Source organism: Nesoenas mayeri (genome assembly GCF_963082525.1).
Source record: "Nesoenas mayeri genome assembly, chromosome: 1".
In the NCBI taxonomy this organism is placed as follows: Eukaryota; Metazoa; Chordata; class Aves; order Columbiformes; family Columbidae; genus Nesoenas; species Nesoenas mayeri.
In genome coordinates, this window is record NC_137541.1 from 60,507,388 (window position 1) to 60,527,125 (window position 19,738).

A 19,738-nucleotide genomic window follows, 5' to 3' on the forward strand; every position below is an offset into this window, starting at 1 on the left:
TGTTGCCACCAACTCCTTTCCGAGAACCTCCTTATGAAAAGTCAGGTGCTATTTCCAGTCTCATCATAGGTATGAATATGAAGACTACCTCAGTGTAGACTAATGTATGATGAGTACAACAAGAACAAGGAAGGGCAAACTGGATGCAGCACTTAAGCGTAAGGCAATTTCTTTTTTTGTCTGTTCTTGTTGTTTAGCATCTATCATTTGCTGACTCTTCCCTGGCTCATTGGCATTTGGTATAACTAACAAAATGCACACACAGATACAGGTGTATACTTATGCCTATATGTGTAAATACATTTGAACACAGTTGCCTGTGATGGGTTAATTATAACCATATGATCTAGATTAAGGCAACAAATTCCATTTATGTACTTCTTCAGCTATTATTCTTGCTGATAAAGTAAAAGACACAGCAGGGCATTTTGTACCTTGTAGCTTGATGCTGTGCAAAATGGGACCACATCCAGAGAATCAGGACATCTGCTAATTCAGACTAATATATGGAAAACTGAGAGTTAGCAAAACACTACTTCAGAAAAAAGTGCAAAAAGAAAACCCATTTCTATTTATACTAATTTCCAACCCACAGTCTACCTTTGCACTACTTAAATTGTCCTTTATTGGGTTTCTTTCCATTTTGCTTTTCCTACCATCTTTCTCTCTTTCAGTTTCTACTTTATTCTCCCATTCCAATCTCATTTTAATGTTTTACTCATTTTCCATTTTCCACCAAAAATAGCTAATCTGCAAAAGTAGCTGCTTATAACCCTGATTTTCTTAGGATTCCAACTCTGTTCTGTATCTGGTCTGTACTAGTTGCTGTGGGAGCAATTCACTCTTCTTGGTGGGTGGTGTTGTTAATAGTAATAACAATAATGATGATAATAATAATAATAATAATAAACTCAGTTTCTAAAGATACTTTCTTGCTTTGTTGCTTGATAGGAATATCTGTACTCTAAAAAGCTCCCTCTAGTCTGCTCCTCCCTGCAAGGTATTCTGCAGCTCTCTGGGGGAGGCTTCTTCCTAAAAATAAATGTGATGATTTGTTTTCTCTTATGTTACAGTTAATTAATTTTTGCCACCATAACATTTCACCATTTCATTATCTGCATTTCCAAAGTATCAAACAGCACTTCGCCCTTTTCCTGCTTCTTTTTTCTTTTCCCCTGTACTGTCAAGCTGAGACCAATGGCTGGAGTTTAATATCAAGATTATCAACCCCAGTCATGTGCAATGAAAATAAAAAACAAATCCCACATTGTTTGCTCTCTTGAAAGAAGTTAGCAGGAGAAGTCAAGAATATTTGATAATCTAGCAACTTCAGCTCACAAACTGTGGAAAGTAGGAAATTTAAATGTAATAAAAGGTCTGTGTCACTACATATGAAAGTGCTCAGACATGAAAATATGAAGAATGTACTGAATTGCTGACAGATAGAAGACAACAATTATATACTTAGGATACAAAAAAAATTTTTTTAAAAAAAGAATGGTGATAGGGTTCATATTATCCAGAACCCCAGAACCCAACTCTTAAGTAGAAAGTTTATATAGCTGCCAAAAGATAATTTTATGGAGTAGGCAGGGATTAAAGAGCACAATTTACAGCATCAGCTCAATTTTTCACTGCCTTGTGCTTTATCTAGTTACACATACTTGTGCAAATGGGGGAGCAAACTGATCCATTAACATTTTATACTGCCCTTGAACCAATGACTGAACAACATGAGGAGCCATAAAATCGATCTTGTAATGGTATCAGAAACCTAAACATGCAAAGTCCAAAACAGTACCAATTATCAACTATGTGGGAAATACCAGCAGTCATTATGGCCAGTGTTCCTGCTCTGACAGGAGGATTGGTCTAGATCTTTCAAGGTCCCTTCCAATCCCTAACATTCTGCGATTCTGTGATGCAAATGATCTCTCCAGATTAAGACTGAGGGAATAAGTCTTAACACAAACGGTTCAGCACAGCAGTCAGAGATACAAGGGAATATATAAAATTCTCAATATGTCACACTCAAGTGCATTCCTTAACTTTACGTTTTAAAGCACGACCATTCACATGAAAAAAATAAATATAATAATATGTAAGTTGCAAAGACATACTTTATTTAAGACTATAATCTTGAACACTGGGCACACCATATATCATGACCGATTATATTATAGTCCATATTTTCTACATTAGCTAACCATTTTTTAAATTGGAAAATGCTTCATGACAATGATGTATCAGAATGCGAAAAATCTCCATGTGACACTGTCCTGTCTTGAACATACTTGTAGGTAAACCACCACAGAGGAAAAAAAAAAGACTTTGCAAAGCTATAGATGGCCACAAACAGAAGAGTAACAATATATCCCTGATACCTCTTAATAGCAATGTCAGCAAGCCAATATAAGAAAGATATCAAACTGTCTTTTTTCTCCCAGGGTGTGGGTGTCTCAAAGGCCTTGGCACATTCCAAAGCGGTTTGCAGAGTCCCTGGATGTCAGGACTGGAGTGGGAGTGGACTCCGGCAACATGCAGCCCACATTTCAATCAAATGTTGCCAATAGGGAAAGCGGGTAAAAATAGTTTGTTCTCTTTACAGCTATATACCATAAAACTGAATTTGGAAATTATTGCCAGCAAGCAGGTAGAAAAAGTCTCACATGGATTTGCCTGAAAGAAATGGTGATATTTAAGCTTTTCTGAGACTTTTAGTCCCCATCAGACAAAATACCTATGAGGACTGAGTTCAAGTTTCATCTGCAATAAGGCATGAGTCCAAGCTCAAACAGTAAAACCCTTTGACTGACTTACATGCCCTCACATCTCTTGGCACCATGACTATGAAATTTGAAAGATAGAAGAGCAATGCTGATAGGATGGCAAGGAACAACCTCTCACTGTTGAAACTTTCTGAAAATTATGCTGTTTGTTATTGCTCTTTACATGCCAAAAGAAAGCAGAGCCAAAAGGCGCTTTGCTTACAAACAAAACCTGAAGTACTGGCCAGTTTCATGCAAACACGTTTCCTTCCCACCTCAACCTTTGCAAAAAGAAAAATAATAATTAGAAACCCCCAAACCAAAGCCTCAAACCATCAATGGACCCAGGTATTGGATCTTCTCTTCTATACAAAACTACAGGTTCACATATTCATTTCCATAAGGCTGCATTCTTTAGAAAATAAAAACCTACATTAAGTAAACTTGCTGCTTTTAACAAATGAGGGTGGAGATCCCCAAAACTGTGATGGTTTTTTGGTTTGGTTTGGTTTTGGTTTTTTGTTTGTTTTTTGTTTTTCTGGTAGCTTGCTGTGCTGATGGAGTTAACCACGCATGTGCTTGGATATTCAGTTCCAAGGGAGTTAAGACCTTACAGGCATGTGAGATATCTAAGATTCACAAAATGTGGATCTTTTGTACCTCCGCTCAGTGCTCAGCTAGTGCTGATAATGTCTCAGATGGCAGTGCAGTTTAAATATAGCTAAACATAAATGTAGCTCAGCTTTATCCCAAATAGCTAGAATACTGGAAATCTCTGGCTTCGTAGGGTTCATTATAAGCTAACTTACCTCATTACCTTTTTGTATACTATAGCCAGACTATCTTCAGCACCCAAGCTACCACTCAGGCCTTTATGAATTCCAGTCATACACTCTTAATTCTCCCTGTACATCAATCTTAATAACTCTTGATTCCACTCCTAAACAATTAGCTCAACAAAGCTGAATACACCTTCTATGATGTGTGCCCACACGGGAATCAAACCCCAAATCCAGCCTAACCAGATTAGGTTTTTTGTTCTTTCTGGATAGTTTGTGATGCACGAGGTATACTGAAACCTGTTGGCTCTTTTCTATTTTTACTTTTTGCTAAGAAAAGAGTTCAGCTTTTGGGTAAGACTGTCTCCCTCTCTAATGAAGAGCAGTTGGCACACATGCATGCAGGAAGGCAGGGTTAAATCCAGACTTGCTTACAGCTCCAGACCATTTCAGTTAACTTCCTTCTCTACCATGCCCTCCTTGGGCCACTTCATCACATTTACTTACAAAGAAATAAACACACTGTATATCTGTTTACCAGTTACTTTCACTCATTTCTTCACCAACAGACTATTTCTGCCATTCTTTGTTCTAGCAATAGGAGAGACAGAGCCACACAAAGCAGAACACAGAAAGAAGAAGAGTTGAGGAAAGAGGATATTTGATCCTGAAGCATTCTTCTGTTTCCATTTCATTCATATTTGTATCTTCTTCTACGATGGAAAGAAGGAAGAACAGCTTACATTGCCAAGGATCATAACACCAGCTTTTTCATGTGTGGATTCAGGATGGCAAGAGGGAGCATTCCTGCAAGTAATTAGCCTTGACTGCTAATCACATCAGCCAAAAGTGATGAGCAAATTAGAGCTTCAGTAGAGCAACTAGTCTTATGCTGTTCCTGGATCCCTAGAGCAGCTCTGCTAGTTACTATGATGCTCTAGTGCACAGAGACATGCAATACATTCTCACTACCACACCAGGACTGGCCCTTGGAAGGGATGGAAATAAAGTCTGGGTCTCTGCTATCAGCATCTTGCTCCACCCAAATGACCATGTTTCCTTACAGATCAAGGCAGATATTAGACTTCTGATTCACTTCATTGATCTGCACCCATGCTGCAACAGTACAAACCAAAGAAGGGCAGAAATTATTTGCTTGATCTTTTCAGAGTCAACATTTGCCTGATTTGCAGTGTTCCAGAAAAAGACAAAAGTCATGATCCAGTCACAACAAACACAGTGAGAAGAGGACAGGGACTTGGATTCAAATTTGTTCATATCCCTTGTCTACTAATCCTTCAAAAGAAAAAAAAAAAAAAAAGGCAAATATAATATAACACTGTGTTTCTACATGACCTGTCACTTGAGGTCTTATTCATTGCTGAAGATATTATTACAAGGTAAAGTCTCAGCACACACACCTCACCTGCAAAAAAAGGGCACTTCATTCAGAAGTTATATAAATAGGAAAAAAAGTAAGCATGTAGAAAGTACTGCACAGTTTACACCTACAAGGTCTACACCTGGGACCTGAACAAAGTGACCATGCAAGAAGCCCCAGAGCCTATTTTTACAGACTTCTCCTAAGTGATATATATGAAGCATAAGATTCAAGAGTTGATTCCCTCCAAAAGTCCTCCCAGAGCCAGGGCTGGATCTCACACAGGTCAGCTGCAATGCTTTGTAACCTTATTCCCACCCCTTGAGCCCCTAGACCTGCACCCATTTCCCAATGAATGCCACCTTCCTGACTGACTGCACCTGTATGCAAAGAAAAGCTCAGTTCAGCTGGGCATCAGACTGGTCCTTCTCTCCCAGGGATACAATTCCTAGAGGCAGTCTTGTGCCATGTTCCATACTTGAATTACTGCAGACATTTGCAGTGGAGGGAGAGCAACAGGGCCCTTGCTTCAGTGTCACACAGCATCTATGCTACAGCCACCACAAAGGGGTGAGCAGAACTCAAACGATGCAGGGAATGCACAATGATGACTCTCTATTACAGCTCAGAGGTTTGCAAGATTGGGGTGGGGGGGTAGGAGGGAATCAGGCTCTGCTTTTACAGATGTTGCATATATATGTTATACAGACATGTGAAACAGTCTCCAAAAGCTGCCAGGGACGGGACAAAAGCTGTCTGTATGTTAAATACACTGAACAAAGAAACAATCAGTCCCAACTCTGTCACTCAAGGAAAAGACTCTGAAAGTTCTCAGGGTAGAGGACTGTATCAGAGGCAGCAAAGGCCTAAAAGAGATGAGATTAAATGGAGTTAGAGATGATGATTAGGAATGGAATGGGCCAGGAGACACAGCAACAAGCAGGCTATGCATTACAGAGCAAGGCTGATACAGAAAGTACCTGCATATGAAGCTCAGCCCGACTGTGATGAAGCAGTTGCTCAAACATCCTAAGAGGAGGCGACTAGTTTCTGTGTTCTGACATTTTTAGAAACTCAGTGAAGAAAAAGGAGGAAAATAAATACTTCAGAAAATTCTCTTCTCAATCCAAGATGATGATAACTTAATTATGCTGGAACTTATTAAGAGCTAGACTTTAAAGAAAAGCACCCTGTAAGATTTCAAATGATGGAAACACAGAATTTAATCGTTATTACCACTAAACTCTACAGAATTTAAGTGAAAACAGTTACAGGTAGATGTCAGGTTTCCAACTGCTAGAAGGTCAGAGGAATTTGACTCTCTCTTGTATAAACATTTACGTAAATCAAAGGCTGTGAGGGATTTAAGGATGGGAGTTCCACGTCAGAAGAGTGGGATTTCCAGTACCTATTTCCAGAGCTGTGATCTAGGCTACCCCACCCCACTTCCTCCACGCTCCCTGCTGCCACTGCCAGAGGAGAGGCTGGTTGTAAGGAGCTTTCTGCCAGAAGAAGGTTGGATGATTAAGCTAACTGCCTCACAAGCCTCACAGATTTTATCTTCCTCCTTAATGACCCAGAAATAACTCTGACTAGAAAAAGGAGAGCTCTTAGTAACAAAGGAGACTGGGGGCAAGAAGGAACGAGGAGTTGAAGCCATCCCAGTGCCCAGCTGACAGCAGCTCATTCTCTTACCAGTTTTTTCTATCAGCTTTTTATCCTCATGGGTTCCACGAAAGCCATATTTAAACACTTCATGCAATCAAGGCCTCTGCACACCACCCAGATTGCACAAAACATCCAATTGTTCCTCTGTATATACTGAAGGTTTGGCCTTTCCTCCAAAGCAAAGACAATTCTGATTTAGATGGCTTCCCATCAAACCTAGCTCCTGGCTATGCTGGCTTCCCTGCTTCACCACCAAAGACAACACAAGGATGCTTAGAAAGCATGGCAGTCTTCAGTGCATCAGTGTAAACCACAACATAAGTCTAATTTCCCCGCAGCTCCAGGCTGTCATACACCACAATTAAGTCCCTTTGAATGAGTAAGAACATTGTCACTTCAAAGACAAAACTTTATCAGGATGTCAGCCTGTGCACATGACTAGAACAGTAGCTAAAATGGCAACATTTCTTATCTTAGTTCCTCCAAGTAAAAAGTTAATTTAGTATAATTTGTCGCCTTCTCTTTTAACATAATACACAGGTGCATGCCCTTCTTTTCAGCTCCACCAGCATACACTGCTATTCTGTAACATAGAAATTGACCAGCAGAAGGGGAGAGATGGGGTGCAAGGCTGAACAAGACAATTGCTCAGGAGTCACAGAATTGGTCTTTATAAGAATCAGAGAATGGTTGAGGTTGGAAGAAACTTCTAGGAGTCATCTTATTCAATCCCCTGCTCAAGCAGGGCCACCTAGAGCCAGTTGCCCAGGAACACGTCCAAATGGCGTTCAAATATCTCCAAGGGTGTAAACTCCAACACCTCTCTGGGCAACCTGTGTCAATGCTCAATCTGTGAGCTCTGTTCAGTGTTCTGTCAGTGCTGTTCTTAGCCAGGAAGAGCCCCACCATCTCCCTTGTGCCTGACACCACAAGCAGGCCTGGTTTTGTACAAGGCTGGACACTCACAGAGCTGGTCAAACTCCCTTGGTGTGATGTTGGGTTTTGCTTCTCCCAATCCTGGAGCATCCACATCACTGTGTGGCATCCACACTAGCATGTGCTAGTTTTACAGTATAGACCAAACCAGCTAGGGAGGCACAAGTCCTGTGATTTAATGTTTTGTCATGTCTGCTTTTCAGCAAGATACATCTCTAAATAGAAGGCATAATTATTATAACTTACGCAATGCTGTATTTCTGCATCTTAATTCTCAAAATGGCTTGACAGAGGAAGGAAAACTGCTTGTGCTTTACCCAGTCAATCCTATTACCATCTCTGCAAGGCAGAGTACTCCCACTCAGATAACACACAGATTAGCAATGAGGTCAGCTTTGTGATTACTCCTGGTACTGGCTCTTTTAAGCAGAATCAACATTAACAAGTGGGTTTGCTACAGAGAGGGGAAGAAGATATTACAAGCAGGCATGAAAATAAATAGAAATGTAGGACGAGTAAGCAAGGCAACATCCCACTGGGTGAAACTACAGGACTGTCTCACGAAGGAAAGTATATGTGGAAAAGTAGGATTGAGCACAGCAGAACAGGTAAGTCAAGTCTCTGAATTAAATCAAATCCCTGCACTTCCTCCCCATTGTCTTCATTTCTTGTTTATTCTCTTTCAGGTGAAAGGATTAGAGGACTAACAAAACTGAAAGTCCTGCTGGAGCAGATTTATATCAAACAAGCATCTCACCAGCAAAAGCAGATTAAAAAAGGAGCCAAACCTCTCAAGGGGGAAAAGACAACAGCCCTGGTTCATGGGCCAGTACACTTGCTACAAGAGCTGCTGTTGAGGCAGCTTCCTTGCATTGAGAACATGCTGCAATGAGCATCACCATCATTCAGATACAGAGAAACTGCCAATCAAATGCTATAATTATAAATAAGAGAGCTGAAAGGATAGCAGCTCCCTCTTATTCTGGTGCTGGCAGACAGAGAATCTGAGTCTACTAAAATAGGCCAATATCTTCCTCATTAAGAAAGAAACTCCCCTCCCTTAGCCTTTGCACTGCTTCCTTCTACCTTTCATGTAAAAAGACCTACGATGCTTTGTCTCTGCCCTATTTCTGAGGTCCCCTCGGCCTGAGTTTGCATACCTCTGAACCAGCGGCTGCTGTTACAGTTTTGATCCTTTCCCTGGCTGGTCTAGTTGCCATTATTAGCTGCAGCACTTCTCCAAAGTTAGAGCTGGTTCTCTCAGCAGTCTCTCCTTTAGCATGGACTAATACACATTACAACTGATGCTCTCCCTAATTAGAGGACTTTTCACATCTTTAGAGTTACATGTGACTGACGGAGTTCTCATTAATTCAGTAATATAAGCATCTATTCCTCCTTTGCTTCTCAGTTTTTCTGGCACATCAAACTATTCCTTCCCTATCTTCTCCAATCATGCTCCCCCTGAAAAAAAAGAAAAAAAGTATATGGATGTCAAACTTTTCTAATCACTTTCGTAATTCATCATTTTCATCTCCTATGGTCACTATTCACAGTCTCAGTTTTTACTTTTATTGCATCACAAAGATGCAGGATTTGTGCATTTTAATCTGAAAAATCCAGTGTTCCTTATGGTTTGAGTTTGTGTTTATTGCTAAAAAAGTGAAGAAATGACAAAGAGAAAAAAAAGTTATCCTACTAGACCAATTACTGGCTACTACTGTCTTATATACCACACAGAGGGAGGAAATACCCACAAAAATATGGGTTTAAGGTTGCTAATTTAAAATATTCTGGAAATAATTTTTGATATTAATTAAATAGTAATGAAAAACACAATAGTAAAACACAGGCAAGAGTCTGTCACAGTTTACTTTCAGCAAAGAACCCGAACGGCCTCCAGCAATGAAAGCCGCAATTTTCTAGCCACAGAAAAACACAGAATCCTCCTCCACCTCAAACATGTTAACCCATTTGCTACAGGGGCCACAAGGAAGCTCAGGGATGCTAGTGAATGGTAGGACAGGCAGAGGTACCATAATGATGAGAAAGACATAGCTAAGAGGTATCAAGTACCCTGAGAGATGTGCCAACTTGACCTGGATGATGAAGGCTTTGCATCAAATGTGATTCAGAGTACAAAGAGACTTTTATAAACCTTGGCTGCTGTGTGCACAGCACAGTTTTTGACAGCGACATCCTCAGGATTGGCAGGAAGAGTATAGTCCAGCAAAATCTGAATAGATTTAGCTATTTCAGAAATATTGTGTCTGGGTGAGGTTTCAAAGCAAGATCCATAAGGAGTTTAGTACCAGACTTGTGCATTTTCATTGAAAACAGAAAACAGATGAGACCAATGGCAAAAAGCTTTATATACTACAAAATTAGCAGGTTTTCCTGGTTATACACATTAGGATCAAGACATCATAAAAGAAGAACTGGATCACCTTGAGGAGAGAAGAATAACAAGTACTGCAACTCAATAGTGCCACAAGAAAGATTACGCACTTGGGAAGTAACAGCAAGTTCCGTTTTGAACCACTGACTCATCAGATGGCACGAGTGAGAAAGGGGAGTTTTAATACAAACCCTGATTACCACCATGATGAGATGATTCAAAGAGTAGATGTGAATTCAGAATATATCATGCACATGTGGCACAAAGTCCTGGTACCTCCTGTCAATTCCTTCCTCATGTAATCAACCTTCAGAGAAGTAACTTCTGCAAATGACAAAGTCCAGCAGATTTTCTTTTGGTTTAGATTTTTTTTTTTATACAAGGATTGGCATGTTTCCAAATTTAGTGGTTTCAATACCCCTAAATTTTAGATGTTTGGAAACAGCTTGATACACTTTGCTCTACTTCACATGCTGTCTTCTGGGACATAAACTTTCTCTCAGTGACTATTTATACAATGCCAAGAAAACATCTCTCATCTTTGTTGGCTGAGTCTTCCTGGCATCTCTGTGAAAGAAATGAAAAAATAACATAATGAAATCCCAAACTGGCCAGGATACTTATGTATACTCAATTTCCCCCTCCCATTTCTTGGAGACAGACTTGAACAGAAGATTACATTTGTTGATCAAAGGGTGAGGGGAATCCTCTCTACTTTTCACACCATATCTGTATGCAGATTTTGGAGCGTGGCCTCACTGAAGCCCAGTGTATGGCAACACAAATGAACTACCCCTATATTAAGTCACCAGATGTAATCCTGACAGCAACTCCAAGCACTTGGTTTCCTCCTCCTCTGATCTCTCTCTTTCTCCTGCCTCCCTCTCCTTTTGCTTTGATGACTTTGACAGCCAAGTTCTTGGAGAGTTACTCCAGGTTACAACGTGTCACCTTTAATGGAATTCAAAGCTTTAATTCAGAAAGTGGCCACTCTTGACCTCTGGCCCCACTGCCACCCACTCTGCCACCCCCCTCCTTTCTCCATCACCATGGAAATGAATAGCCAAGCGAAAAAATGGGAGCAGGCGAAATCTAAAGCTTTTCACAGAGCCCCCAAAAGAAAGATGAATGAAACTCATTCATCACCGAGCAAGGGACCTAGAGAGCAACGCTGACTGAAAAGCAAGCCAGAGGGAGAGCAAGCAAGGGAGAGAGACAGACTGAGATAGAAAAGGTTACCTCATGCAGGAAGTTATGTGATTTGAAAAAGAAAAGCACAGGAGGTGTGAGGGAACATAGTTCACTTGCAAAAACTGCAGATTCTGCCAAGAAAGATGCTGTTATTTGGGAAGGAGGAGTTATTTCCTCAGCCTCTTCCCCAGATAGATTTTCTTGTCTGATTACCAGGAAAGGATGGAAATTGAAGGGGAGAAGGGAGAAATGTCTGAAAAGAAATTGCAGTGAGTGCCTAAAGGATAAGCAACTCATTGCAAGGCAAAAATATAACTAGAAACAAAGCTCTGTGTGTAGTGTTGAAATTCCCTTCATTGAATCTCCTACTTTAGAGTTATTTTGCCCCTAATGCATATACTTGCCTTTCCTCCACATCATCTTTGCATCACATAGTTCGATTTGTCTTGCTATGTGATATTAATCAAATATCAAGGCAATTTTTAGCACTAGGGAGCAAAGGCACTTGAGAGGCAATAGCTTATTCACTCAGACATAGCATCAGTTTTCTGGTGTGTTCCTCTAATAACCCCATTTCTCACAACCTCACTACAACTGCATTGGCAAACAGCTCCTTCTTTCAGGGCATCTGAAACAGATGCATAGTAAAAGAAAAAAGTTAAATGACACCATGTATCCCAATGTCAGATGAAGGAAAGTGTGCTACTGCATGCCATCCTATAGAGCCGAGGAAGCTTGCTGATGTTAGTGATAGAGAGGGAGAGAAAGGAAAGTCAGAGAAGCAGCAGATCCAAAGAGCTTACTTACCTACAGCACTTGAAAAAGAGATAAGCAGGACAGAAGGAAGGCAAGAAGCAGTGGCAAGTGATTCCCTAAACCCTGAATCTTTTGTGAAGGTATTAGATAAGTGTCATAGATTATACTGGGATATTTATATCACTGATTACTTCCCAGAATAACCAATCAAAATTCATCTCAAACACACCAAATATTAGGCAGAAGCCAGCAGGGCATTCTGGGATGCTTATGGGAGAAAAGCTGTGAAGGGCAGATCTCAGCAAGAGGCAAATTCTTACCCAAGAATGCCTTCCTGCCTTATCCTGGCAGAGAAATGGTAATGCAGTTCTCCTTTTCACTGAAGGCCAGTCCAAAGCTTACCCATTAAGTACAACTCAGAAGAGAGCCTACCCAGAGATTAAGTGATAACTCCAGGAGATAGCTGCCCCTTGCAGAGCAATTACCGTTCTGAAGCATGAGATTTTTTTTTTTCCTCCTTCCGAAAGCTAATCAGGCATGATTCCCTTTCATTCGCCCAATCCCTTTGCCACAATTTAATTCCTTTTTTAGTGGCCTGGTGAAAAGATATCACTCAAGAGGCAGCAATCATTAAACTTCATTCATCATTAATTCAGTGAACAAGCCAAGCTTCCTGGGAGTGGCACTAGCAACTCCACCGGCCAGTGAGCTCAGACCAATAGCTCATACTTAAGCTTCAGCTTTTCGATAACCTGTATTAATTACCCTCCACAGTGGCTCATACTCTAGCTCTATAACCTGAGCCATGCCGTGTATTCCTAAGGGAGGGGAGTTCAGGGACAAGTAGAAACATTCACTTCAGTATATATTGTATACACAGCCTATGAGTCACAGTAAGAGGGACCCAGTATATTCATAAATCCTTTTGAAAAAAAAAGAAAAATAGATGTGACAACTTGCGTACAAATGAACTGAAACTAAAGCTGGCACTCTCCATTGCTCCCAAGTCTCTCTTGCACAGCTATAAGAATGTGCCTATCAGAAATGGAAGCAGACACACATAACGCTCCTTCTCATTTGCTGAATACCTGCTGTTGAAGTGGGGGTTTTACCTCATTGCTCATTTCCTATTATTGGGGAATCATTCCCTCCAAATATCCAAAGGCTCGCTAAGGCCACAGATATCACCTGTTAAAGCTGGTGAAGCGTATTTCACTGAAGAAGGATGTCAGCACTGAAGGCACGATGCAGAATCACTGCTACCCCTCTCTGTCTCATCCTTTGTGAGAACCCACTCTGCAGCTGTAGGAGAGCCAGGAGTAATGCTGCAGGCTTATAGACTGAGGACAGAAGGGAGAGCACTGCAATACAGCAGAGAGGGAGAGGAAAGAGCCAAGAAACCTTGCAGTGCTGCTTCTCACACCTTGCCTCATCCTTCCCACTGCTCTGGCCTGCAGACTTCTTCCTCTCTCCCCACCTTCATGGACCTCTAGCTTTGCCTCTTCAAAAGGTGGCTTGCAAACAGAAAGAAAGGGATCACTTAGGAAAGGTTTTGCTAGTTATCAAAACCAACTCTTTATTCAGGGTGTGTCAATAGTTAATAGGAAGATGCTATTCCACACAGCTCTGGTCTAAACCAATTTTTTAGGACTAAAAACAGGTAACAGTATTATCTCAGTGAGGAATTACCATCTAAATGGTTCTTCTCCCTGGTGGCCTCAGCCTAAGGCTTTAAATTGTCTTCAATGAAGATGTCTCTGGTTGATCCCTGCTTAATTCTCACTGTAGGGAAGTTCAGGTCAGCCCTGTGCTGCACATCTGTTCATGTTAAATAGATAGATTTTGGTAGCAGTAAATTGTGCCATAAATGGGTCCACAGAGGTGGGAAGCTTCATTTGGCCTTCAAAGTAACCAGCTTCCTACAGTAAATTTAAAAACTTCAGTGCTCCAAACCATGAAGGACACCTGCATGTCATTAAGTACTTAATGCTGAGCATACAGCTTTCTGGGTCACCATCTGTTCAGCAGGAGCACCAGCTCCTGGCTGCTGTTCCCCAATCCAGTGTGCCTCAGGGTTTGAACTCTCAGCCTTGGCAGCTCACAATTACCCAAAGGTAGCATGGATGGATCTTCTGTGTCAGCAACACATAAAAAAAAAAAAAAAAAAAAAAAAAAAGACCACAAAAAAACAGTGTCTCAAGAGAGAACAATTCATCCAGGCAGAGCTTAGTAAAGTCTGCTTAAGGATTAGGGGCTAATCAGAATAGCTCATAATGTATATATGCCTTTGTTGTATCTACTGCTGCGCTTTTAATCTCATCAAGATGCCTACTTACCTGCAGTTATCTAGCTCTGGTAAAACTTATTGTCTGTGTTGTTTAAATAAAATTCTCTGTTGTGCTAGAAGGTTTGTTATCTAGGCAACTACTCACAGAAGAAAGTTCAAAAATTTGCATGCCCTCACCTAAACAACAAAATATGTCGAAAACAGTTTTAATAGAAATAGTAGGAGCCACTTGCATAAAGCTAGAGAATAAATATCTCATCAGCTCTAGAAAACCAGAATGACTTTCTCTCTAGCTCCACAGGAAACAATTTGGCCCAGGGCTGGCAGTTCTATCAAAAGTTTTCAGCCAAGAGCTTTGGACTTTTGAAGTTAAATCACCAGATGGTTCCCCTAAATAAACATCATTAAATTAGGAAACATTAATCACAGAGCTAAAACAAAAGGTAATGGGTCCTAATGGTCACTGGGGAAGCATGACCTTTGCATAAAACAAGACAGGAGAGCAAACAGATGCTGCTCTAAGGTCTGGGGAACTGCTGTTGGCTATAACCACTTTCCACATCACAGAATAACAACGTCTGCTTTTTGCCCCGTGTCCTCCCCACCCAAGTCCATTACACATGAAAATGCAATTTAAGGAAATGTACTTTGTGGAAGAGTTCCATATTCTCAGAGGGAGGAATAAACAAGTTTTTCCCATTTGGGAAAATCCTGTTTGGGATTTGATCTTTCAGAATCTTCCTGAGTAAAGCCAGCAGTTTATTATAACTATAGCCATAAATATGGTCTCTCAATCCCACAAGCAAAGAAAGACAATAAAGCTGACATCCTCCTCCTCTCTAATGCCTCTGTTTCCCTAGTCTTGCAAAATCCAGAAGACCTCATTACCCCTACATAGCTTGTGCATTCCCCAACTAGAAATGGGCAAGAAATAGCAAACAATGGCATGGATACTCTTCTCTGAACTGGCAATACTTAAGTTTGATCTAGTTTATTTCACTCTAAATAACTTTGTTTACATTAAAAAGTTGACACAATCTACCTATTTCACAAATGCATGTTTTTCTTCACTCAGATTTACTTTTCCAAGAGTCTTTATACAGGGCAAGAATGAAAGAGTGTAAGACAATGCTTGGATGGAGACCTTTTGTGATAAAGGACCAGGGTTTCCAGCATAATGCCTGTGGCCTGTCCGTCTGCTATCAAGAAAGTCATTCTTGATTAGAAAGAAAAGCACACATTTAGCTACCATTCCACTAAGGTAAGGCACGCAGGAAAACAAAACAAAAATAAAACAACTGCACACACACCACACTCTACACCACACACTTAGAAAGGAAAGAGTAAGCAACTCCATACTTTGATGATAAATGCTCTCCCAGCATGGACCCTTTAGTTTCTATAATGCACGTTTCCCTGTTCACTCTTGTTTTTCACATGATGTTTGGCTCTGTTTTACTAGGTTTACAGCAGCTGTGTTACAATTTTATATGATAAAGGGCAACACAAGAGGTGTGACTTGCAACATGTCACAGCCTTTGTAGGACGCAAGTTGGCATCTAAATTACAGTATATGTGTTACAGTTTAAAAGAGAACTCCATTATTGTTAAAGCAGGACACATTTGCTATCTTTTAAAACACAGATTTCTGCTTCATTGACCTTCCCACATTTCACCTCTGAGCAGCTGAGAAAAACTCTTCTGTCAAGATCAAATGAATGGCTCTGTGCAAAAGCCCCAAGTTAGCTTCTCGTACTAATCTTCTGAAATCCTCAAATTCCACATTGGCCATCTATACTTCATAAGATGAGGGATCCACTGCCTTCTATGAAAGCTTTTGTGAAATTTTCATCCTGCCTCCCACCATCAACACTGTAAAATAGTAAATTAGTTTGTAATTGAATTTTTCTTATCATGGCTTTCCCCACTAAGTTGCAAAGGCCTTCAGTACTTGTTATTTTTCTTCCCTAAAAGATATTTATAATGTGGTTATCTGTTCTCCTTGAGTCTGTCAGGCAGACTAAGCTCTTTAAGCCGCAGAGCAAATTTTCTCCTGCCATTAGTTTGTAGGAAAGCTTTTCCATTCTTTTTTTCATTTTTGCACCTTTTGAAAATGTTGACACCAACACACAATGCCTTATCATGTTATCTCCCTCATCAGCACCATTGCCCTGGTCTGGCCCTCTCATGTATATGCTTAATAATTCATTTTAGGCATTTCTCTACAGCACTACCTTCAGAACTCATCTGCCAATGCCTACCTCCTATCACCCCTAAAATCCTTTTTAATCACTGCTTTCCAGATATTTCCCAATATTCGAGTTTCATTCATACATATGGAGCTAGAAAAGCCTAAAACATGCTGTGCCAAGACACCTGTATCTTTATTTTCAGCCCTGAAAACACAACAGGGAAAATGTCACCCATCCCTAAGACACAAACATAGACACAGGAAGGAACAGGTGGAAAGAGGCTCCCTGCCTTTTTCTGGCACCTTTCCCTATTTCCATAAAGGTAGCAAGAGGTCCTCATCAGCCTCAGGCTGTTAATAATGATGCCAATGCTCAGTTTGTAAGGAGTTTTGCAATATTTAGCATTTTCCTTAAAGAATAAAGTCTAATTCTTCATTCATTTTTAAAAGAAAGAAAAAAAAAAATCAGTTTTTAGCTTTAAAGAAAATACTTGGGAGTGTGACCAATGAGTTACATTAAAATAATAAAAACCTATGTAGAGGGTCAGAACAAAGAATCCGAACATTGTTTTGGATTTTCTTCATCTAGTGATTTTTAGGCCAGTATCCTGACAGGAAAGGGGGAGGAGTGGGGCTGTCAGTACTGTATTCAGTGAGTATAATTACACTGAATTAGCGCTAAGGGGTTTAGAGGGAGAGAAAAAATACTATTCCACAGAGTTAATATAAAGTAGGCTTTCATGTACATACAAACCCACAAGGAGTAAGCTACTGCCTGCTGAGACCTGTTTGGAAGCCAAGGGATTGATCGGACTCGGACAGCCCTTGCTTAAGAAAAAAGCTGCAGTTGTGAATTACTGTAAAGCAGTATTCACATGACTGATGGGTTTACCCCCACCATCACATTTGTTTCAAAGATCTATTTTCTCTTCTGCAATGATGGTGTGAATTAACCCCCTCTCACAATAGCTGGCTGGATTTTGCAAGGCCAGTCCAAGGTCTAGGAGCTCGATGAATCTTTTCTCTTATGCAGTACTGTGACCAGGAAAATGGGAAAGAGATGCTGTTTAACACCCAGAGCACCATGACACCAACCTCTTCAAACAGTCTGCAAACTCTCTGCCATCAGATCAGCCAGCTCCTCACCTACCTGTAGAATCACCTTTGAAGGAACTCTCTGATCTCCCTTGCAGTCTGACACCACTTGTCCTTACATCCAAAGGATTGTAAGGTGTATTTATTTCATCTCTTGCCTTTTTAACCCAACTTGTTCTCAGTAATAGATGATTTTTTTTTCTTCTTTTTCTCCATGGAGAGCAAAAGAAAGCCTGAACAGTAAAGAATCCAGAGACTCCAGGTAGATTTGTGATGTGATTTGTCCTCAAGCCTCAGGTACTGTAAATTTAAAGAAGTAGTTAGAATGGCCAAGGGAATGGGAGAGAACAACCAGAAATGCGTCCAGATAATGACCAGCTTTTTAAAAGCTCCTGTAATCTTTTGAATTGACAGTATGACACAGAAAGCCAGATTTCCATGGAAGCCCGATCACACGCCTGCTTAGGAACAGGCCCACAGCATCTCAGGAACAGCTCATTCAGCCAGGAATAAATCTGTTTGTGTCAACCACAAACTGCCCTGTGCTCTTCCTAGTTCCCAGGAAGGTACTACATGTATGAATAAGATTTCTTTTTTTTTCTTTATGAGGTAAATACACTGCTTAAAAGGGGGAAAAAACCCAACCAAACAAACAACAGAGCATTAAATACTATTAGTTACACCAAGCTGGCTGCAGGGAAGTGAAATGCAACCTTCCCATGCACAACTCTGCAAATGCGTTTCACACTGTGTCTGCACCATTTCGTTTCTCTTGCCCTGGACTTCCACAAAACCGTGTGTCTTATCCTACAGTACCTCCTGTGCATTCACAGTCTTGTTAAAGCCACAGGGAGAAAAGAAAAAAGAAATATTCATTGCCATCTGTGTCACTGTACTCCCCACTAGCACGCTGCCAGCAACTCTTAACTGCTAGCAGCAGCACCCATCGCTCCCCACAGGGTGAGACTCCTCCATCCCAGCCCCATCACTCCACCTGTCATTTCAGGCCTAGCCCTGGGAAAAGGGTGCAAGAGCACAACACTGAAGTTGGTTTTACAATGAACATTAGGCAGAGGAGCTTCTCGGCATGTCCTGACTTGGCTTGTCACAAGTCATCGTAGAAGTTCTCTGCCCTCAGGTTTAGACTACCTTGTAATCCTCTTTCATCTTTCCTCAGACAACACCTTCATCTGTGTCAATAGTTATGGCAGATGTCGCAGGAATCACAAATGTTGAACCCAAACACTCTGAAAGGTCTCGGCCTGAATAACCCACCCTCCAAAGGAGCACATGCTAAAGCAGCACCAAATGGGGTGAAACACAGTCCAGCCACTACACTTGATTTTCAGTTGGAGATAAAAATTCTGAGGCTAAAATGTATGATGACTGAAAGTATCCATTAAGCAGACTAGACCCTGTGCAAAGTTATTAGTGACCCATACAAACCACAACTAGACCTCAGCTCTCTTGGAATGACCAAGTTAGCAGATGAACGTCCAGCATCCTCAGCAGCTTACAGAAACCTCTGTCAGACTTTCTTCTGCTATCTTACAACCATGTTCCCAGATTTCATATGCGTACATTTTATTAACCACGAAGGGCAGCATATTTCATTTCTCTGTGGAAAAGCTCTCGCAGTTGCAGAGAAACCATCCAATCTGTCAGGATCACTTCAACTTTTACTGTGCTTGTGACCTCTGTTGCTGTGATTTGCAAGTTCTACATGTGTGCTTTCTGCTCCACCATGCAAACAGGGAAGGATGAGAAGGGGATTAATGGCAGACTACGCCAGGACCCCACACAGTTGCTGGCAGCCTGCAAACCGCACATCTGGAAACACACACCATAAGACAATGTCATGTTCCCTGCCAGCTCACACAGGATTCAACAGAGCAGCAGAGTACACCAGCATTATTGGTGTACTAATATGACACTGCTGTGTTAACAGAGCTGTCAAATCCCATAGACCCACCATACCAAGCTGAAGGCTCATGTCACTCCCAGGAAGCCGGTGGTCAGTCTTTCTACTTGTCATATGACAAAAATGTTTCCACTGAGCTCTGACAAGCACACTAAGTTATTCTCTTTTCTCACCCACCAAATCTCCTAACTGTGCGGTTCAATCCGGTGGCAAGAGCAGCTGGATGTGAAACACAGGTGTGCTGTTAAGGTCAGCCAAGTTATTTCATTTCCAAAGCCTATACCCAGTGGAGTACCATTAAAACCAGACATGTTGCTCTTCTCATTCCAGCTAAACAATGATTTACTTTGAACAAAAGCTACTCATC

At 41.0% G+C, this 19,738-nt stretch overlaps 1 protein-coding gene across 1 annotated transcript in view; it reads right to left on the reverse strand.

Moving 5' to 3' along the window:
• Window positions 1-12,350, reverse strand: part of PTN (pleiotrophin) — a gene marked incomplete at its 3' end in the record, with an annotated part of 48,570 nt that extends 36,220 nt beyond the window's left edge. The window contains exon 1 of the mRNA XM_080363781.1: window positions 12,310-12,350. The remainder of the gene's footprint in view (window positions 1-12,309) is intronic.
• Between the last annotated feature and the right edge of the window lie 7,388 nt (window positions 12,351-19,738).